Below are 21,195 nucleotides of genomic sequence, written 5' to 3'. Positions count from 1 at the left end.
TAAAAATATTTGCCCTTTTGACTTTTTAACCAATTATAATATTGCTTAGTTCCCTCATATCATATGAGTAAAATAAAACTTTAAACCTCATTTATTTTTATGTCTATAGAAAAGTCATAGTTTTACCTTGTTCTGAAATTTATTTTTTAAGAAAATTACATTTAATTGCTGGTTACTTTCTGAGTTTAGATGTAGAGTTGACTATGTTTTCTTTTATCAAAGAACTTTTTGACTTAACAAAAAGATTCAAAAAATAAGTGCTTGATTTGTCATGACATATAACCTAAGTGACAACTTAAGTAGAACACAAGTGTCATTTTAGTTTCATTTTATCCATTTTCACTGTGATTCCATACAGCAAACAAACGTAAAGGATCAGAAGCTGTGGAGAGTAAATAATGACTTTGTCTACCACATGCTAGTAAAACAAAACAGACTTTTCAGAAGCCATCTTTTGACATATTTGGAGGATAGAATGCATCCCCTAATCAAATAATATCTTGGCTTGATCATTTATGTTCCACTCCTCTTTTCCTGGTTGTGTATTTATATTTTAAAACTAATGTTTCTGCTTGTTGGTTTAGAGAAAATTTTTTAAGTCACATGCAATATAAATTAACTCTCATTACCTTCTAGCTTATTAAAAGAAGACTTAATAGAACTGTTGCTTTTAGATAAAACTTGGGTGTGTCCATAAGGTCCTCTATAGGGATTTTGTGTGTGTAGTAATGTCAGAGACTCTTAATCTTACCCTTGTAAATGTTGTTATTACCCTGTTGATTCCTAGTATGAACTATTCAGAAAATAGGAAAAGACAAAGAAATCAGTGGTGGTTGACTCCATAACCTGAAGGGTAGCTACCAACTCTAGGTTTTTCTATAAAATATGGGGTTACTATCTCCTACCTCCATCACACCTATTGTTCATCTATTACCTATGCATAGATTAAAGTTGTTGTATGTTTTTGTTCTTATCCTCTTTCCATCTACTATCCACATATCAAAAAAGCAAGCGAGTTCCAAAAAAACATCTAGTCCTGCTTTATTGACTATGCTAAAGCCTTTGACTGTGTGGATCACAATAAACCGTGGAAAATTCTGAAAGAGATGGGAATACCAGACCACCTGACCTGCCTCTTGAGAAACCTGTATGCACGTCAGGAAGCAACAGTTAGAATTGGACATGGAACAACAGACTGGTTCCAAATAGAAAAAGGAGTATGTCAAGGCTGTATATTGTTACCCAGCTTATTTAACTTATATGCAGAGTACATAATGAGAAATACTAGGCTGGAGGAAGCACAAGCTGGAATCAAGATTGCCAGGACAAATATTAATAACCTCAGATATGCAGATGACACCACCCTTATGGCAGAAAGTGAAGAACTAAGCAGCCTCTTGATGAAAGTGAAAGAGGAGAGTGAAAAAGTTGGCTTAAAGCTCAACATTCAGAAAACTAAGATCATGGCATCTGGTCCTATCACTTCATGGCAAATAGATGGGGAAACAGGGGAAACAGTGGCTGACTTTATTTTTCTGGGCTCCAAAATCACTGCAGATGGTGACAGCAGCCATGAAATTAAAAGACGCTTACTCTTTGGAAGGAAACTTATGACCAACCTAGACAGCATATTAAAAAGCAGAGACATTACTTTGTCCACAAAGGTCCATCTAGTAAAGGCTATGGTTTTTCCAGTGGTCATGAATGGATGTGAGAGTTGGACTATAAAGAAAGCTGAGCGCTGAAGAAATGATACTTTTGAACTGTGGTGTTGGAGAAGACTCTTGAGAGTCCCTTGGACTGCAAGGAAATCCAACCAGTCCATAAAGGAGATCAGTCCTGGGTGTTCATTGGAAGGACTGATGTTGAAGCTGAAACTCCAATACTTTGGCCACCTGATGTGAAGAACTGACTCATCTGAAAAGACCCTGATGCTGGGAAAGATTGAAGGCAGGAGGAGAAGGGGACGACAGAGGATGAGATGGTTGGATGGCATCACCGACTCAATGGACATGGGTTTGGGTGGACTCTGGGAGTTGGTGATGGACAGGGAGGGCTGGCGTGCTGTGGTTCATGGGGTCGCAAAGTGTCGGACACGACTGAGCAACTGATCTGAACTGATTACTTATATGTTTTTAATATCTCTTGGTTTGGATCATGAATCAGAGAATAATGGATCTGTAATTTTGATATTATAATGAATCAGAGCTTCCAGATAAGACAAAGACCCCCCAGTTTACACTTCACTAGTAAAGGGCAGGGATTATAGCTTTTCTCTCAGTAAATTCTGGAGTAGCTTTACTTCCCTGATAAGTTGTCAGGTTACAGAATATGATTATTCTGTAGTCTCCATGAGCATAATATTTTAAATTCCCATCTAAACTTCTCAGAATATGTGTAGTACCATAGTACTGGGAGTGATTCTGTTCCCCAGGGATATTTGGTGATGTCTGGAGCCATTTTGAGCAGTCACAATTGAGAAGAAGTGCTACTGGCCCCTAGCTGGTAGAAACTATGGAGTTTCATTAAAAGCACAGTACATTATTCTCCACCAACAAAGAATTTTCTAGTCCTAAATGCTCATACTGCTGATATTGAGAAACATTGGCCTAGCGTTCCAACAGTGCTATCTGCCTGATATTGAACTGCTTATATTTCAAAAAAGGATGACCCTGAAAAAATACTTTTCTGACTTTCTTAGAATAAAGCTATTCATGTTGTCTGCAATTTAACCCAAGTATTTCTCTTTTCTTATTTTAGGGCCTTGTGATAAGGAGGGGGGAAATTGCACAAGCTTAAATAATATAGAATGGGGAAAGTAGTATGAGTCTGAGAATGTGCAACACATATAGATGGTTAGTGTAAAAAATCATTTTATAAAGTTAAACAGGTTTTACCTATCCTATGAGATCCAATATTTATACATAATACAAACAGAATTTTATCAGAATTGTTATAACTGATGATATTTTCTTTTATCTGGCACTATTCAGTGATAATTTTCCCTTGTAAACTAAATAACTGACTTTAAAAATCTCCAATACACAAAATTTGAAACTGGAAGATGGAAACAAAACTAAATTATTTACATTATTCAATTACAGAATAAAGTGCCTCTTTAATGCAACACAAGTCTTAATAAAAAGCTGTAATAACCAAAATAACCCCAAGAAACATTTGAAACTTTTAAAAAGGGAGGTATATTTTATATTTCAAATAGCAGAAAATAATGAAATTACTGTGTGTCTTGTCAACTATTATTTAAGAATAGAATTTTATGTTCTACCTGGTTATTTAGTAAATAAATATGTAGTCACTAAAGCATTATGACTTAGTATCTTGCTGTCTTTTTGATATAACAGCATTAGTTGAGGGAAATGAAAAATAATGTGTAATTATTATTCAGTTTTGACAAGGTGCCATGTAGTTACACATGCAGTTGTTGCTGTGTAATTACTAAGGAGGCCATTCATCTAATAGTTTTTGTGCTTTGAGCGGCAGATCCTGCCATACGGTATGCAGCAGAGTCTAATGGTGAAACAAATCTCCAAAGATTCGTAGCAGTAATCTTTACAAAACAGATCCCTTCAGTGATGTAGGTTTTCAAGTGACAGAAATTTCCTTAGACCAAAGAGGGAGTTTGAGGGTACAAAGGAATACCTTTCTCCTCCATTGCTTTAGTTAGCCCCATCTTGCTAGCCTTCGAGTAGTTCCTAAGTGGATTCACGGGGTTGCAAAGAGTTGGACACAACTTAGCGACTGAACAACAAAGTGAATTCTAGTGAGCCTAGTGCCATCTAGAGAAAGATAGTTTTCTGTGCAGTCTCTTTGTAATCAACTCTGATCGCCTGTGATGGTTGAATAGCCCTCCTGGCTTCCAACTGATCAATAAAAGAGTAATTGTATCTGAGAGAATATTTATCACCAAATAACAACCTAATCAAACTAGCATGAGATGATGCAAGTTAATGTGAGGGACTTCCCTGAGGATCCAGTGGTTAAGAATCTGACTGCCAATGCAGGGGACACAGGTTCGATTCCTTGTCCAGGAAGATCCCACATGCTGCAGGGCAACTAAGCCCATGCGCCACAACTACTATGCCCACACTCTAAAGCATGAGAGCTGCAACTACTGAGCCTGTGCACCACTGGAGCCTGTGCTCCACAAGAGAAGCCACCACAATGAGAAGCCAATGTACCACAAAGAAGAGCAGCTCCAGCTCGCTGCAACTAGAGAAAGCCCAAGCGCAGCAACAGAGACCCAGAGCAGACCCTTGCCCCCACGAATAAAAGAAAGTTAATGTGAATGAACTCTAGTCTGGCCTGTGGTATTTCGGGGGTCTTGCAAGGGCTCATTATCTTTTACTGATGGGAGAGGTACCCAGGTGGTCACAATGTTTATTTTTAAAAATTGCTTTAGGAGGCTTGTGCTTCTGGGAAGATGGAGCAGATGAACTTTCCCCTATTTCTCCTCCTAAGTACAACTAAGCCCTGGATATTATGTATAAAGCATACATAATAAGATGACAGATACAATAGGAACCTCAGGACCCATGGAATGATATGGTGGTAAATTCTCTGGATTTGTGTGTGTGTGTGTGTGTGTCTCACATATCCCAGATTTGTTGCTGACAAGCCAACAATCTAGAAATATCAACAGGCACAGAGAAAAAAGGTCTAATGAAAACTTGTTCTCTCTAGCTAAAGGAGAAGGAAAATGGAAGTCTATAAAGGTAGAAAACTTAGAGACAGTAATCGCTGTACTCTAGCCATATATCATAGAAAGAATTATGGCCCAACTCCTGCATTTGCTAGCAAAGTCTGATTGGGGAGCCTAAACATCTAATCTCAGGATGCTATAATAAGTTGCCCTCATATTCCCACTAGAGTAGTATCTGAGATAGTCAAATAGGAAGCCAAGACTTTTTATTTTATTTTATTTAACTTTACAATATTGTATTGGTTTTGCCATATATCAAAATGAATCTGCCACAGGTATACATGTGTTCCCCATCCTGAACTCTCCTCCCTCCTCCCTCCCCATACCATCCCTCTGGGTTGTCCCAGTGCACCAGCCCCAAGCATCCAGTATTGTGCATCGAACCTGGACCGACAACTCAGAAGCCAAGACTTTTACCCTCACCATCTAACAATAAGGATGACTCTGCTCCCTTCTTCTGTGGTGTCAATGGAAATCACGTGAGGAGTCTGGACTTCTGCCTTCATCCAGCTATAATGAGGCACCCCTCCACTTTTCCACTGGGTTGCTAGCAGAAGAGGCCTTTCACCACTGCCAAGTGATAATGAGGCCAGTCAAACCATGGTATCAATGGAGACCATGGGTGAACCTGTAACTACAACCCATTTATAAGTAGCAAGGACATCCTCATTTTGGGTATTAATGGAAACTTAGTGGTGAACCCAGACTTTGACTTCTGGGTCAACTTCTGGGTCATTTCATTATTGACTTGAAATGACCCCACGTTTTTCTCTGATAAAGCAGTCAGAAAAAGCTATCTAAAAAATGAAAGGTTTAATTAAGGACATATGAGAAAAATGCCCATATTTAAATTGAAAATTACTAGTTATTGCAACGACTACGAAAATCCCAACTAAATGAAAAAACTAGTCAATAGACAAGGTAATATACATTTTAGAATTATCAGACAATGTTTTGAAAACCATGATTAAAAAATGCTTTGACAAAACATTATGAACACATTTGAATAAAAATGTAGGAATTTCTAATGTAATTCCACAGTGACTCTGTATGATTTCATTACCTTTAGACCATGAAAATTTCACACCTTGTTTTATGTCCCTGGATATATTCCAGTGTCTCCTGATATATAATCTATGGAAACTTGAATACAATTTGTATCCTGCTGTTGTGTGAAAACTGTATAACTCTTAATTGTGTTGAATTAGTTCATAGTACTTTTCAGGTCTACTATATCCTACTTTTCATTCTATTAATTTTTAAGAGTTTGATACTGAAACTCCAACTAAAAATCTCCATTTTTCTCCTTAAAAATACTTGTACTATATAGTCGAACTATATGAAATTTTGTTCTGTATTTTCCAAGTCTCCTGTAAATGTGTTACCATACTTTCATAATTTAAAAAAAATCCATCAAAAAAAGTAGCAAAGAATTAGAAGATATAAAGAAAAACAAAATGTCTATACCAAAAATTCCAAACAATCTACAAACAAACTTCTAAAACTCAAAAGTTTGGCAAGTATTCAAGATATAATATAGATTACTTTGAGTAATATTTATAGTCATTTTCACAATATCAATTCCAATACAAGAACATGGTATAACTCTCCATGTGTGTCAGTATTTCTTTCTGTCTTTGGGTTCTTTCAGTTTTCTGAGTACAGGTCTTTTGTCTGCTTAGTTATTCCTAGGTATTTTATTCTTTTTGTTGCAGTGATAAGTAGGATTGTTTCCTTAATTTCTCTTTTGCATATTTCATTATTAGTATATATGCAAGAGATTTCTGTCAATTAATTTTGTATCCTGCAACTTTACCAAATTCACTGATGAGCTCTATTAGTTTTCTGGTGGCATTTTTAGGACTTTCTATGTATAGTATCATGTCATCTACAAACAGTGATGGTTTTACTTCTTTGTTTACAATTTAGATTTCTTTTATTTCTTTTCCCTCTCTGATGGGTGTGGCTAGGACTTTCAAACCTATGCTGAATGAAGATGGCAATAGTGGAACATTGTCTCATTCCTGATCTTAGAGGAAATACTTTCAGTTTTTCACCATTTAAAATGATGTTTTCTGTGGGTTTGTCAAATATGGTCTTTATTATGTTGAGGTAGACTCCCTATACTCCCACTTTCTGGAGAGTTTTTATCATAAATTGGTGTTCAGTTCAGCTCAGTTGCTAAGTCGTGTCCAACTCTTTGCAACCCCATGGACCACAGGACACCAGGCATCTCTATACATCACCAAATCCCGGAGTCTACTCAAACTCAGGTCCATTGAGTCAGTGATGCCATCCAACTATCTCATCCTCTGTGTCCCCTTCTCCTCCCACCTTCAATCTTTCCCAGCATCAGGGTCTTTCCAAATCAGTCAGTTCTTTGGATCAGGTGGCCAAAGTATTGGAGTTTCAGCTTCAACATCAATCCTGCCAATGAATATTCAGGACTGATTTCCTTTAGGATGGACTGGTTGGATCTCCTTGCAGTCCAAGGGACTCTCAAGAGTCTTCCCAACACCATAGTTCAAAAGCATCAATTCTTTCGCACTCAGCTTTCTTTATAGTCCAACACTCACATCCATACATGACCACTGAAAAAACCATAGCCTTGACTAGACAGACCTTTGTTGGCACAGTGATGTCTCTGCTTTTTAATATGCTGTCTAGGTTGGTCATAAGTTTCCTTCCAAGGAGTAAGTGTCTTTTAATTTCATGGCTGCTGTCACCATCTGCAGTGATTTTGGAGCCCAAAATAATAAAGTCTGTCACTGTTTCCCCTGTTTCCCCATCTATTTCCCATGAAGTGATGGGATTGGATGCCATGATCTTAGTTTTCTGAATGTTGAGCTTTAATCCAACTTTGTCACTCTCCTCTTTCACTTTCATCAAGAGGCTGCTTAGTTCTTCTTCACTTTCTGCCATAAGGGTTGCGTCATCTGCATATCTAAGGTTATTGATATTACTCCCAGCAATCTTGATTCCAGTTTGTGCCTCAAACATCCCAGCATTTGTCAGGATGTACTCTGCATATAAGTTAAATAATCAGGGTGATGATATATAGCTTTGACATACTCTTTTCCCTATTTGGAACTGGTCTGTTGTTCCATGTCCAGTTCTTTGTTGCTTCCTGACCTGCATACAGATTTCTCAAGAGGCATGTCAGGTAGTCTGGTATTCCCATCTCTTTCAGAATTTCCCACAGCTTGTTGTGATCCACACAGTCAGAGGCTTTAGCGTAGTCAATAAAGCAGAACTAGATGCTTTTCTGGAACTCTCTTGCTTTTTCGATGATCCAATGGATGTTGGCAATTTGATCTCTGGTTCCTCTGTCTTGTCTAAAATCAGCTTGAATATCTGGAAGTTCATAGTTGATGTATTGTTGAAATCTGGCTTGGAGAATTTTGAGCATTACTTTACTAGTGTGTGAGATGAGTGCAATTGTGTGGTAGTTTGAGCATTCTTTGGCATTGCCTTTCTTAGGGATTGGAATGGAAACTGACCTTTTCCAGTCCTGTGGCCACTGCTGAGTTTTCCAAATTTGCCAGCATACAGAGTGCAGCACTTTCACAGCATCATCTTTCAGGATTTGAAAAAGCTCAAATGGAATTCCATCACCTCTACTAGCTTCGTTCAGAGTGATGCTTCCTAAGGCCCACTTGACTTCACATTCCAGGATGTCTGGCTCTAGGTGAGTGATCACACCATCGTGATTATCTGGGTCGTGAAGATCTTTTTTGTATAGTTCTTGGGTCGTGAAGATCTTTTTTGTATAGTTCTTCTGTGTATTCTTCCCACCTCTTCTTAATATCTTCTGCTTCTGGTAGGTCCCTACCATTTCTATCCTTTATCGAGCTCATCTTTGCATGAAATGTTCCCTTGGTATCTCTAATTTTCTTGAAGAGATCTCTAGTCTTTCCCATTCTGTTGTTTTCCTCTATTTCTTTGCACTGATCACTGAGGAAGGCTTTCTTCTCTCTCCTTGCTATTCTTTGGAACTCTGCATTCTAATGTGTATATCTTTTCTTTTCTCCTTTGTTTTTTGCTTCTCTTCTTTTCACAGCTATTTGTAAGGCCTCCCCAGACAGCTGTTTTGCTCTTTTGCATTTCTTTTTCTTGGGGATGGTCTTGATCCCTGTCTCCTGTACAATGTCATGAACCTCCTTCCATAGTTCATCAGGCACTCTGTCTATCAGATCTAATCCCTTGAATTTATTTGTCACTTCTACTGTATAATCAAAGGGGTTTGATTTAAGTCATACCTGAATGGTATAGTGGTTTTCCCTACTTTTTTCAATTTCAGTCTGAATTTGGCAATAAGGAATTCATGATCTGAACCACAGTCAGCTCCCAGTCTTGTTTTTGCTAACTGTATAGAGCTTCTCCATCTTTAGCTGCAAAATATATAATCAATCTGATTTTGGTATTGACCATCTGGTGATGTCCATGTGTAGAGTCTTCTCTTTTGTTGTTGAAAGAGGGTGTTTGCTATGACCAGTGTGTTCTCTTGGCAAAACTCTATTAGCCTTTTCCCTGCTTCATTCTGTACTCCAAAGCCAAATTTGCCTGTTACTCTAGGTGTTTCTTGACCTCCTGCTTTTGCATTCCAGTCCCCTATAATGAAAAGGGCATCTTTTTTGGGTGTTTGTTTTAAAAGGTCTTGTAGGTCTTCATAGAACTGTTCAACTTCAGCTTCTTCAGGATTACTGGTCAGAGCATAGACTTGGGACTACCATGATATTGAATGGTTTGCCTTGGAAATGAACAGAGATCATTCTGTCGTTTTTGAGATTGCATCCAAGTACTGCATTTCAGACTCTTTTGTTGACTATGAGGGCTACTCCATTTCTTCTAAGGGATTCTTGCCCACCGTAGTAGATATAATGGTCATCTGAGTTACATTCACCCATTCCGGTCCATTTTAGTTTGTTGATTTCTAAAGTGTTGATGTTTACTCTTGCCATATCCTGTTTGATTACTTCCGATTTGCCTTGATTCATGGACCTAACATTCCAGGTTCCTAATCAATATTGCTCTTTACAGCATCAGACCTTGCTTCTATCACCAGTCACATCCACAACTGGGTGTTGTTTTTGCTTTGGCTCTGTCTCTTCATTCTTTCTGGAGTTATTTCTCCACTGATCTCCAGTAGCATATTGGGCACTTATCAATCTGGGGAATTCATCATTCAGTGTCCTATCTTTTTGCCTTTTTCTACTGTTCATGGGGTTCTCAAGGCAAGTATACTAAAGTGGTTTGCTATTCCCTTCTCCAGTAAATGGGTGTTGGATTCTGTCAAAAGCTTTTCTTGCATCTGTAGAAATGATTATATGTTTTTTTATTCTTCAATTTGTTTTTGTGGTGTATCACATTGATTGATGTGTATATATTGAAGAATCCTTGCATCCCTGGGATAAATCATACACTTAATCATGATGTATGATACTTTTAATGTGTTGTTGGATTTGGCTTGCTAGTATTTGTTGAGTATTTTGTATCTATGTTTGTGAATGATATTGGCCTGTAATTTTCTCAAAGTAGTACAGATTCAATGCAATCCCTATCAAATTCTGTTATTTTCACAGAATTTAAACAAAACTTTTTACAATATGGTACAGAAACACAGAAGACTTCAAATAACCAAAACAATCTTAAGAAAAATATAACTGGAGGAATCAGGCTCCCTGACTCCAGGCTATACTACAAAGCTACAGCCATCAAAACAGTATGGTACTGGCACAAAAACCAGAAATATAGATCAATGCAACAAAATAGAAAGGCCAGTGATAAATTCACTCACCTAAGGTCACCTAATCTATGAAAAGGAGGCAAGACTATACAATGGAGAAAAGAAATTCTCTTCACTAAGTGATGCTGGGAAAACTGGAAAGCTACATGCAAAAGAACAAAATTAGAACATTTTCTATTACCATACACATAAATAAGCTCAAAATGGATGAAAGACCTAAACGTAAGACCAGATACTATAAAACCCTTAGAGGTAAACATAGAACACTCTCTGACACAAATCAGAGTAAGATATTTTTTGACCCATCTCCTACGGTAATGAAAATAAAAACAAACATAAATGGGACCTAATTAAACATAAAAGTTTTTGCAGAGCAAAGAAAACCATAAAAAAATGAAAAGATAACCTACAAAATGGGAGAGAATATTTGTAAAAACAACTGAAAAGTAATTAATCTCCAAAATATACAAACAGCTCATGTAGCTCAATATAAGAAACAAACAACCCAATCAAAAATGGGGAGAAGATCTAAATAGACATATATCCCAAAGAAGACAGACAGATGGCCAGAAATCACATGAAAAGATGTTCTAATCACTAATTATTGTTGTTGTTGTTCAGTCACCCATTTGTGTCTCACTCTTTGCAACCCCAAGGACTGCAGCATTCCAGGCCTCTCTGTCCTTCACCATATCCTGAAGTTTGCCCAAGTTCATGTCCATTGAATTGGTGATGCCCATCCAGCCATCTCATCCTCTGATGCCCTCTTCTCATTCTGCCCTCAATCTTTCCCAGCATCATGGACTTTTCCAGTGAGTCAGTTGTTCACATCAGATGACCAAAATACTAGAGTTTCAGCTTCAGTAATTATTAGAGAAATGCAAATCAAAACTACAGTGAGATATCACCTCACAGCAGTCAAATGGCCATCATCACAAAATCTACAAACAATAAATGCTGGAGTGGGTTTGGAGAAAAAGGAACCTTCCTAAACTGTTGGTGGGAATATAAATTGGTACAGGCACCGTGGAAAACGGTATGGATGGCCCTCAAAAAAACTGAAAAATGAGCTACCATATGATTTTGCAATCCCATTCCTGGGCATATATCTGGAGAAGACAATAATTTAAAATGATGCATACAACCCAGTGTTCAGTGTAGAGCTATTTACAGTAGCCAGGGCATGGAAACAACCTAAGTGTCCTTCAATGGATGAATGGATAAAGATGTAGTATGTATACAGTGGAATATTACTCAGCCATAGAAAGGGATGAAAAAATGCAATTTGTAGTGACATGGATGGACCTAGAGATTGTCATACTGAGTGAAGTAAGTTAAGGACAAATATCACATGATGTTGCTTATATGTGGAATCTAAGAAAAGTGGTAGAAATGCCCTTATTTATAAAACAGAAATAAAGTCACAGATGTAGTAAGCAAACTTATGATTACCAAGGTGGAAAGGAGAGAGGGATAAATTGGAAGATTGAGAATGACACATACACAATGCTATATATACCTATTTTATATATATAAATGCTATACATATCTATTTTATATATATAAAATAGATAACTAATAAGGATCTACTGTATATGACAGGGAACTCTACTCAATACTCTCTAATGACCCATAAGGGAATGTAATCTAAAAAAGAGTGGATATAACTGATTCAGTTTGTTATACAGTAGGAACTAAAACAACATTGTACTCAAATGAAAATTAATTTAAAATATATATAAGTATTCAAGGATCAATTGTATTTCTATAAAATATCATAAATCCCTGGGTATAAAAAGTAAAAATCCAAACAAAAATAAAAAGTGAATGAAAATGTGATATTTCAATCATTAAATTAAATGTTTAATTATAAACCTAAGAGATTATATACAAAATTACATGTTAAAACTACCGAATACTGTAGAGATAAATCTAAAAGGAGGATCCAAAGAGATGGAGAAATACTGTGTTCATCTATTAGAAGATCCAACATAATGAAGATGTCAGTTCTCTACAAATTGATATAAAGTTTTAATTCATTATTATCGAAATTCCAGCAAGAATTTTCATATTTATAGACCACATTATTCTAAATCTATATGGAAAGACAAATGATCTAGAATACTGAAAACAATATTGATAAAGAAAAGTGGAAGGAATTAGTCTATGTGATTTCAAGATCTACTATATAGCTACAATCATCAAGACTATGTGATACTGACAGAGAGACAGACATATAGATCACAGCCCCACGTAAATAGGTCCTACTTATTTTTTTTTTTTACAAAAATGTAAAAGCAAGTCAATGGAGGAAAGATAGCCTTTTCAACAAATGGCATTGGGATAGCGGAACATCCTTAAGCAAAAATAATGAGCCTTGTAATAAGTCTCACAACTTATATAATAAAATTAACTCAAAATTGATCAACGACTTAAATGTAAAACAAAAATTTTTGAAAAAAAAAGCATCAGGGAAAATCTTTGAAATCTAGGGCTAGGCAAAGAGCTCTTAGACTTGACACCAAAAGCCCAATTCGTAAAAGGAAAAATGTGTAAATTGGACTTTATCAAAATTAGACATTTTGCTCTGTGAAGTACCTTGTTAAAAGGACAAAAAGTCAATTTATTCCACAGAGTGGGAGAAAATATGGACAAACCACATATCTGAAAAAGAAATAGTATCAACTCAAATCAAGCAAAAATTATATTATCTAGAGTATTTTTAGTAGTTTAAATAGTATTTCAAAATTGTACAGTAATAAACCAAAATAATAAATTAGAAAATAGGCAAAAGACTTGAAGAGACATTTCACTGAATAAGATGTATAGATGGCTAATAAGCCCATGGAAACATGTTTAATATCATTAGATATTAAGAAAATATAAATTAAAACCACAATGAATATCACTACAAACCTATCAAAATGATTTTTAAAAATAGTGATAACACAAAACGCTGGGGAGGATGTAGAGAAACTTGTCCATTCATACATCGCTTATGGGAGTATAACGTGGTATAGCTACTCTGGAACAGTTGACAGTCTATTTAAAACTTAAACATGTAAATAGTATATGACACAGCAACTATATTCCTCAGCATTTATCTCAGATAAATGAAGACTTATATTTCTACTTATATATAAATACCTGTTCTTGAATGTTTATATCAGTTTTATTCACAGTAAATAAAAACTGGAGACAATGTAGATGATCAATGTAATGGTTAAAACAGGGTTTGGTCCATCTATTCCATGTACTCCTACACAATAAAAAAGAAATCTATAAATATACAACCTGAATAAATCTCCAAGGTATTATGCTGAGTGAAAAAAAAAGACAATCCCAAAAGATTTTATACTATATGATTCCATTTATGTAACATTGTCAGAATGAAATAGTTGCAAAAGTGGATAGAGTTTAAATGACTGCCTGGAATTAAGGACATGAAGAGGTGGGGCAGAAGTGGGTATTGCTATAAAAGAGCAATATGATGGATCTTTGTGGTGATAGAAATGTTCTGTGTCATGACTATATCCATACCCTAGTTTTGGTATTTCACTGTAGTCCTGAAAGAGGTTAGCTTTTGGGGAAAACTGAGTAAAGAGCACGTGGGATCTCTCTGTACTGTTTCTTACTCCTGCAAGTGAATATACAATTATCTCAAATTTAAAAGTTTTGATTTTTTTTTTTTTTTAGTGAGAAACAAAAAGAAAGCAGAGGAACAAAACAATGATGCTGGGATTTATCTTTTAAGAAATGAAATCTGAAGTATTTTGCTCTGGGAACCAACGTTGGTTTTTAGATAGGACAAGTTAGGCTTTTCTATACATAACTGATATAAAATGTTTGATCTGTTCCTTTTCTTCAGGGGTAATGAGTACCTGTCCAGAAAACTTGAACAATGGAATTCAAAATTAATGAGTGAGAGATTACTAATATGAAAAATCATTTTTTGCATGTTTGTACAAGGTTGAAGACCTCATTTTTTAATCATTAGGTATTTTGGAATCCATACAGTTCACAAAGATGAGTAATTTTATTTTTATTTAGACAATGTTGAAAACATTCTAAAAATCATAAAGAAATAAACTAATTGTGAGCTATAGCTTGATATTAAAATAATGGTAGATAATTTTAAATCTATTTGAAATGGATTACAAAACTAAGCATTTTTTAATTGTTTTAACTTTTAAGCTGAGGCAACTTACTAAAAATAATTCTGTATTTTGTACTTCATCTTTGCTCAAAGAAGGAAAAACTCACTTTAGGAAAACCACAAAAAGGAGATAAAAAATAAATTCAGCTCAATAAACATATACTCAGACAGTGAATCAATAATTTCAGTAACTCAGTAAACAAATTACAGTGAAATTAATCTCCTCTCCTCTAAACTGTCAAAATGGAACATCTTATTATTAGTCTTTTTCAGAAAAACAAGCTATATTAAATAGTATTATGGTAGGTATAATTTTTAAAAGGTCAAGTATTTTAAAAGTCCATCCATAAAAATGTAACAGGCTTTCTCTTGTAGTTTGGCTTTGTTCTCCCAACTGGTAGGGGGAAAAATAGTACATCATACTGCTCTTTTAAGGTGGCTAAGCTTTTACTGACACACACACATATAGCACACTCACACAAAATAAGGGCTTGTTAAATTTCCTTTTATCTGAGACTTAGCTCCTTGTGCTGTGTTTAGTCGCTCAGTTATGTCCAAATCTTTGCAGCCCTATGGACTGTAGCCCGCCAGGCTCCTCTGTCCATGGAGATTCTCCAGGCAAGAATACTGGAGTGGGTTGCCATGCCCTCCTCCAGGGGATCTTCCCAACTCAGGGATTGAACCTAGGTCTCCTGCATTGCAGGTGGATTCTTTACTGTCTGAGCCACCAGGGAAGCCCAAGCATACTGGAGTAGGTAGCCTATCCCTTCTCCAGGAGGCCTTCCCCACCCAGGAATTGAACTGGGGTCTCCTGCATTGCAGGCAGATTCTTTACCAGCTGAGCCACCTTAGCTCCTTGGGTTACAACTATTCAGCACATGGGTCAACACATGAAAATCCATTCTGCTTCATGACTTGAACTACCTCATCTATAGGTACAGTTCAGTAAAAGTCTAAGCTTTTTCTTTTTTTGGAGAGATGTGATAATCTAATTGTTTAAACCTATTAATGTCTTATTAATCATAGATTTCTATGTTAGAAAAATTACCTCAAAACATACTGGTTTAAAATAACAAACATAGGACTTCTCTGGTGGTCCAGTGGTTAAGAGTCTACCTGCTAATGTAGGGGACCTGAGTTCAGTCTCTGGTCGGAAAGATTCCACATGCCACGAGGCAACTAAGTCCTTGTGCCACAACTACCGAGCCCATGCTTTGGAGACCACGAGCTGTAACTACTGAGCCCATGCGCCCCCTAGAATCTGTGCTCTGCACCAAGAGAAGCCACTGCAGTGAGAAGCCCACACACCACAAGGAAGAGTAGCCCCCTCTTGCTGCACATAGACAAAGCCTGCATACAGCAACGAAGACCCAGCACAGCCAACAACTAAATAAATAAAATAACAAACATTTATTATTTCACAGTTTTTGTTGTTCAGGAGTTTGGGAGTGGCTTAATTGGGTGGTTCTGGCTCATCATCTTGTAAGAATCAGACTCTCAAGGTATCAGCTGAGATTGCAGTCATTAGAAATCTTGACTGAGGCTTTAGGATCCACTTCAAGAGGGATGGTGTGGGGAGGGAGGAGGGAGGAGGGTTCAGGATGGGGAACACATGTATGCCTGTGGCGGATTCATTTTGATATTTGGCAAAACTAATACAATTATGTAAAGTTTAAAAATAAAAGAAAATTTAAAAGAAAAAAAAAAAAAGATTTTTCACTCACACAGCTAGTAGAAGTTCTCAGTTCCTTATCATAGTAGTACTTTTCATAAGCTGCTTGAGTGTCTTCACAACATGGCAGCTAACTTTCTCCACAGTTAGCAGTCTGAGAATGAGTGAGAAAGAAGCCATGCTTCTTTTATAATCTAGTTTTCAGGGTCACACACCACTGCTTCTGTCTTATTCTATTTGTTAGAAATGAGATATCAAAGTTAGTCCATACTCCAATGGAGAAGGATTAGGTTCCACCTCTTCAAGGCAGTAGTTTCAAAGAATTTGAGGATATGTTTTAAAAAGCTGTGGCCAACTCCAGTTTATTCTGGGTATCTTGTCTTGCACAGAGTTGGTAAAAGTCACATGAGTCGTACATTAAATAAGGTATCAGTTACACAGAGTGTGAACCATACACCACAAAGCTCAGTGGGAGCCAAAGAATGGAAAACATAATGACTCAAAACCTGGGATTTTAAAAATAAAACTTCTGAAAGTTCTGCCTAAGGTGTGGTATCACCTTGCAAAAAGATAGCATGCTGACAGTGGCTACCTAGATGAAATCTCTGCTTATAAACAAGGGAGATCTATAGGTATCCTTGGAAGAATTTTTGATATGCATGCAGGAAAAATAATCCCACTGTCTACAGGCTGATGCTGAGATTGAAACTAACATTTGGAGTAGCCAACATCTCACTAGTATATTAGCCATACTAGGGAAATTGGGCTCAAGACAAGGTAAATAAACAAAACTCAAATGGATAACTTTTCAATTTTAAATGAAAAATATAATAATTCAGTATTACATTAAGAAATAGTCATTGTAAAAACTCAGACATTATATATGGATCTTGTAAGAAGTTCAGAAGTTGACCACTACCCCAATCCTGTTTATTTTTTCTGAAAGAAGTCCATGGTTACCAGTTTCATGTGTATTGTTTCTCAGATTTTAGTGTATATAATACTCACCTGGGAATTTTGTTAAACTGTAGATACTAATTCAGTAGATTTGGGACTGGCCTAATACTCTACATTTCTGTTTTTTCCTCTACCTTATTGAGGAATAATTGACAAATATAATTGTATATATTTAAAGTATACAACAGGCTTTCCAGGTAGCACTACTGGTAAAGAACCCTCCTGCCAATGCTGGAAACTGAAAAGACTCAGGCTCGATCCTTGGGTCAGGAAGATCTGCTGGTAGAGGGCATGACAACCGACTCCAGTATTCTTGCCTGGAGAATCCCATGGACAGAGGAGCCTGGCAGGCTACGGTCTATAGAGTCGCAAAGAGTTGGACATGACTTAGCACATAAAATGTACAACATGATGATTCGATATACATATACACTGTGAAATGATTACTAAGATAAAGATAATTAACACATTCATCACCTCATATAGTTAACTTTTTTGTGTGTATATGATGAAATGCTTAAGTTCTACTCTAAGCATATTTCAAGTATACAATACCATATTATTAACTACAGACACCATGCTGTACATTAAGAGAACTTACTCATCTTTATGACTGAAAGTTTATACCCTTTGATCTATCTTACAGCCCCTATAGACCAGCATTCTATATTCTTTTTCTATGAAAACACCTGTTTATTTTTCAGTTTCCACATATTTGTGATACCATGTAGTATTTGTCTTTCTCTTTTTTTAAGCATTTTTTTCTTTTAAAAAATTTTTTATTTTCATTGGAGGCTAATAACTTTACAATATTGTAGTGGTTTTTGCCATACATTCACATGAACCAGCCATGGGTATACATGTGTTCCCCATCCTGAATCCTGTTCCCACCTCCCTCCCCATCCCATCCCTCTGGGTCATCCCAGTGCACCAGCCCAGAGCACCCTGTCTCATGCATTGAACCTGGACTGGTGATCTGTTACACATATGATAATATACATGTTTCAATGCTATTCTCTCAAATCATCCCCACCTTGCCATCTCCCACAGAGTCCAAAATACTATTCTATACATCTCTGTCTCTTTTGCTGTCTTGCATATAGGGTTATCATTGGGGCTTCCCTGGTGGCTCAGAGGTTAAAGTGTCTGCCTGCAATGCGGGAGACCTGGGTTCGATCCCTGGGTCGGGAAGATCCCCTGGAGAAGGAAATGGCAACCCACTCCAGTATTCTTGCCTGGAGAATCCCATGGATGGAGGAGCCTGGAGGGCTACAGTCCACGGGGTCGCAAAGATTACCATCTTTCTAAGTTCCATATATATGCGTTAGTATACTGTATTGGTGTTTTTCTTTCTGTCTTACTTCACTCTGTATAATAAGCTCCAGTTTCATCCACCTCATTAGAACTGATTCAAATGTATTCTTTTTCAATTTAGTTCAGTCGTTCAGTCATGTCTAACTCTTCACGACCCCATGAACACAGGCACACCTGTCCATCACTAACTCCTGGAGTCCACCCAAACCCATGTTTATCGAGTCAGTTACGCCATCCAACCATCTCATCCTCTGTCGTCCCCTTCTCCTCCTGCCCTCAATCCTTCCCAGCATCAGAGTCTTTTCAAAAGAGTCAGCTCTTTGAGTCAGGTGAAAAAATTATTGGAGTTTCAGCTTCAACATCAGTCCTTCCAATGAACACCCAGGACTGATCTCCCTTAGGATGGACTGGTTGGATCTCCTTGCAGTCCAAGGGACTCTCAAGAGTCTTCTCCAACACCACAGTTCAAAAGCATCAATTTTTTGGTGCTCAGCTTTCTTTATAGTCCAACTCTCACATCCATACATGATCACTGGAAAAACTATAGCCTTGACTAGACAGAACTTTGTGGACACAGTAATGTCTCTGCTTTTTAATATACTGTTTAGGTTGGTCATAACTTTCCTTCCAAGGAGTAAGCGTCTTTTAATTTCTTGGCTGCAATCACCATCTGCAGTGATTTTGGAGCCCCCCAAAATAAAGTCTGACACTGTTTCCACTGTTTCCCCATCTATTTGCCATGAAGTGATGGGACCAGATGCCATATCTTAGTTTTCTGAATGTTGAGCTTAAAGCCAACTTTTTCACTCTCATCTTTCACTTTCATCAAGAGGCTCTTTAGTTCTTCTTCACTTTCTGCCATAAGGGTGGTGTCATCTGCATGTCTGAGGTTATTGATATTTCTCCCAGCAATCTTGATTCCAGCTTGTGCTTACTCCAGCCAAGCGTTTCTCATGATGTACTCTGCATATAATTAAATAAGCAGGGTGACAATATATAGCCTTGAGGTACTCCTTTTCCTATTTGGAACCAGTCTGTTGTTCCATGTCCAGTTCTAACTGTTGCTTCCTGACCTGCATACAGATTTCTCAAGAAGCAGGTCAGGTGGTCTGGTATTCCCATCTCTTTCAGAATTTTCCACAGTTTATTGTGATCCACACAGTCAAAGGCTTTGGCATAGTCGATAGAGCAGAAATAGATGTTTTTCTGGAACTCTCTTGCGTTTTCCATGATCCAACAGATGTTGGCGATTTGATCTCCGGTTCCTCTGCCTTTTCTAAAACCAGCTTGAACATCTGGAAGTTCATGGTTCATATATTGTTGAAGCCTGGCTGTAGAATTTTAAGCATTACTTTACTGGCGTGTGAGATGAGTACAATCATGCGGTAGTTTGAGCATTCTTTGGCATTGCCTTTCTTTGGGATTGGAACAAAACTTGACCTTTTCCAGTCCCGTGGCCACTGCTGAGTTTTCTAAATTTGCTGGCATATTGAGTGTAGCACTTTCACAGCATCATATTTTAGTATTTGAAATAGCTCAATTGAATTCAATCACCTCCACTAGCTTTGTTCGTAGTGATGCTTTCTAAGGCCCACTTGACTTCACATTCCAGAATGTCTGGCTCTAGGTCAGTGATCACAGCATCGTGATTATCTGGGTCATGAAGATCTTTTTTTGTACAGTTCTTCTGTGTATTCTTGCCACCTCTTCTTAATATCTTCTGCTTCTGTTAGGTCCGTACCATTTCTGTCCTTTATCGAGCCCATCTTTGCATGAAATGTTCCCTTGGTATCTCTAATTTTCTTGAAGAGATCTCTAGTCTTTCCCTTTCTATTGTTTTCCTCTGTTTCTTTGCATTGATCCCTGAGGAAGGCTTTCTTCTCTCTCCTTGCTACTCTTTGGAAATCTGCATTTAAATGGGTATATCTTTCCTTTTCTCCTTTGTTTTTCACATCCCTTCTTTTCACAGCTATTTGTAAGGCCTCCTCAGACAGCCATTTTGCTTTCTTGCATATCTTTTTCTTTGGGATGGTCTTGATTCCCGTCTCCTGTACAATGTCACGAACCTCCATCAGGCACTCTGTCTATTAGATCTAGTCCCTTAAATCTATTTCTCACTTCCACTGTATAGTCATAATGGATTTGATTTAGATCATACCTGAGTGGTCTAGTGGTTTTCTCCACTTTCTTCAATTTCAGTCTGAATTTGGCTTGAATCATGATCCAAGCCACAGTCAGCTCCTGGTCTTGTTTTTGCTAACTGTATAGAGCTTCTCCATTTTTGGCTGCAAAGAATATAATCAATCTGATTTCAGTGTCGACCATCTGATGATGTTCATGTGTAGAGTCTTCTCTTGTGTTGTTGGAAGAGGGTGTTTGATATGACCAGTGCGTTCTCTTGGCAGAACTCTATTAGCCTTTGCCTTGCTTCATTCTGTACTCTAAGGCCAAATTTGCCTGTTACTCCAATGGCTGAGTAATATCCCATTGTGTATATGTACCACAGCTTTCTTATCCATTCATCTGCTGATGGACATCTAGGTTGCTTCCATGTCCTGGCTATTATAAACTGTGCTGCGATGAACACTGGGGTACACGTGTTTCTTTCAATTCTAGTTTCCTCGGTGTGT

At 37.3% G+C, this 21,195-nt stretch overlaps 1 protein-coding gene across 26 annotated transcripts in view; it reads right to left on the bottom strand.

Moving 5' to 3' along the window:
- The window catches only part of IL1RAPL2 (interleukin 1 receptor accessory protein like 2), a 1,479,614-nt gene that overhangs the window by 85,094 nt on the left and 1,373,325 nt on the right, over nucleotides 1-21,195 (bottom strand). The window lies entirely within an intron of this gene.

The sequence above is a fragment of the Bos taurus genome, chromosome X, assembly GCF_002263795.3.
Source record: "Bos taurus isolate L1 Dominette 01449 registration number 42190680 breed Hereford chromosome X, ARS-UCD2.0, whole genome shotgun sequence".
Classification (NCBI taxonomy): domain Eukaryota; kingdom Metazoa; phylum Chordata; class Mammalia; order Artiodactyla; family Bovidae; genus Bos; species Bos taurus.
Note: the sequence above shows the minus strand (reverse complement) of the source record. Positions and strands in the feature narration are given on the sequence as shown.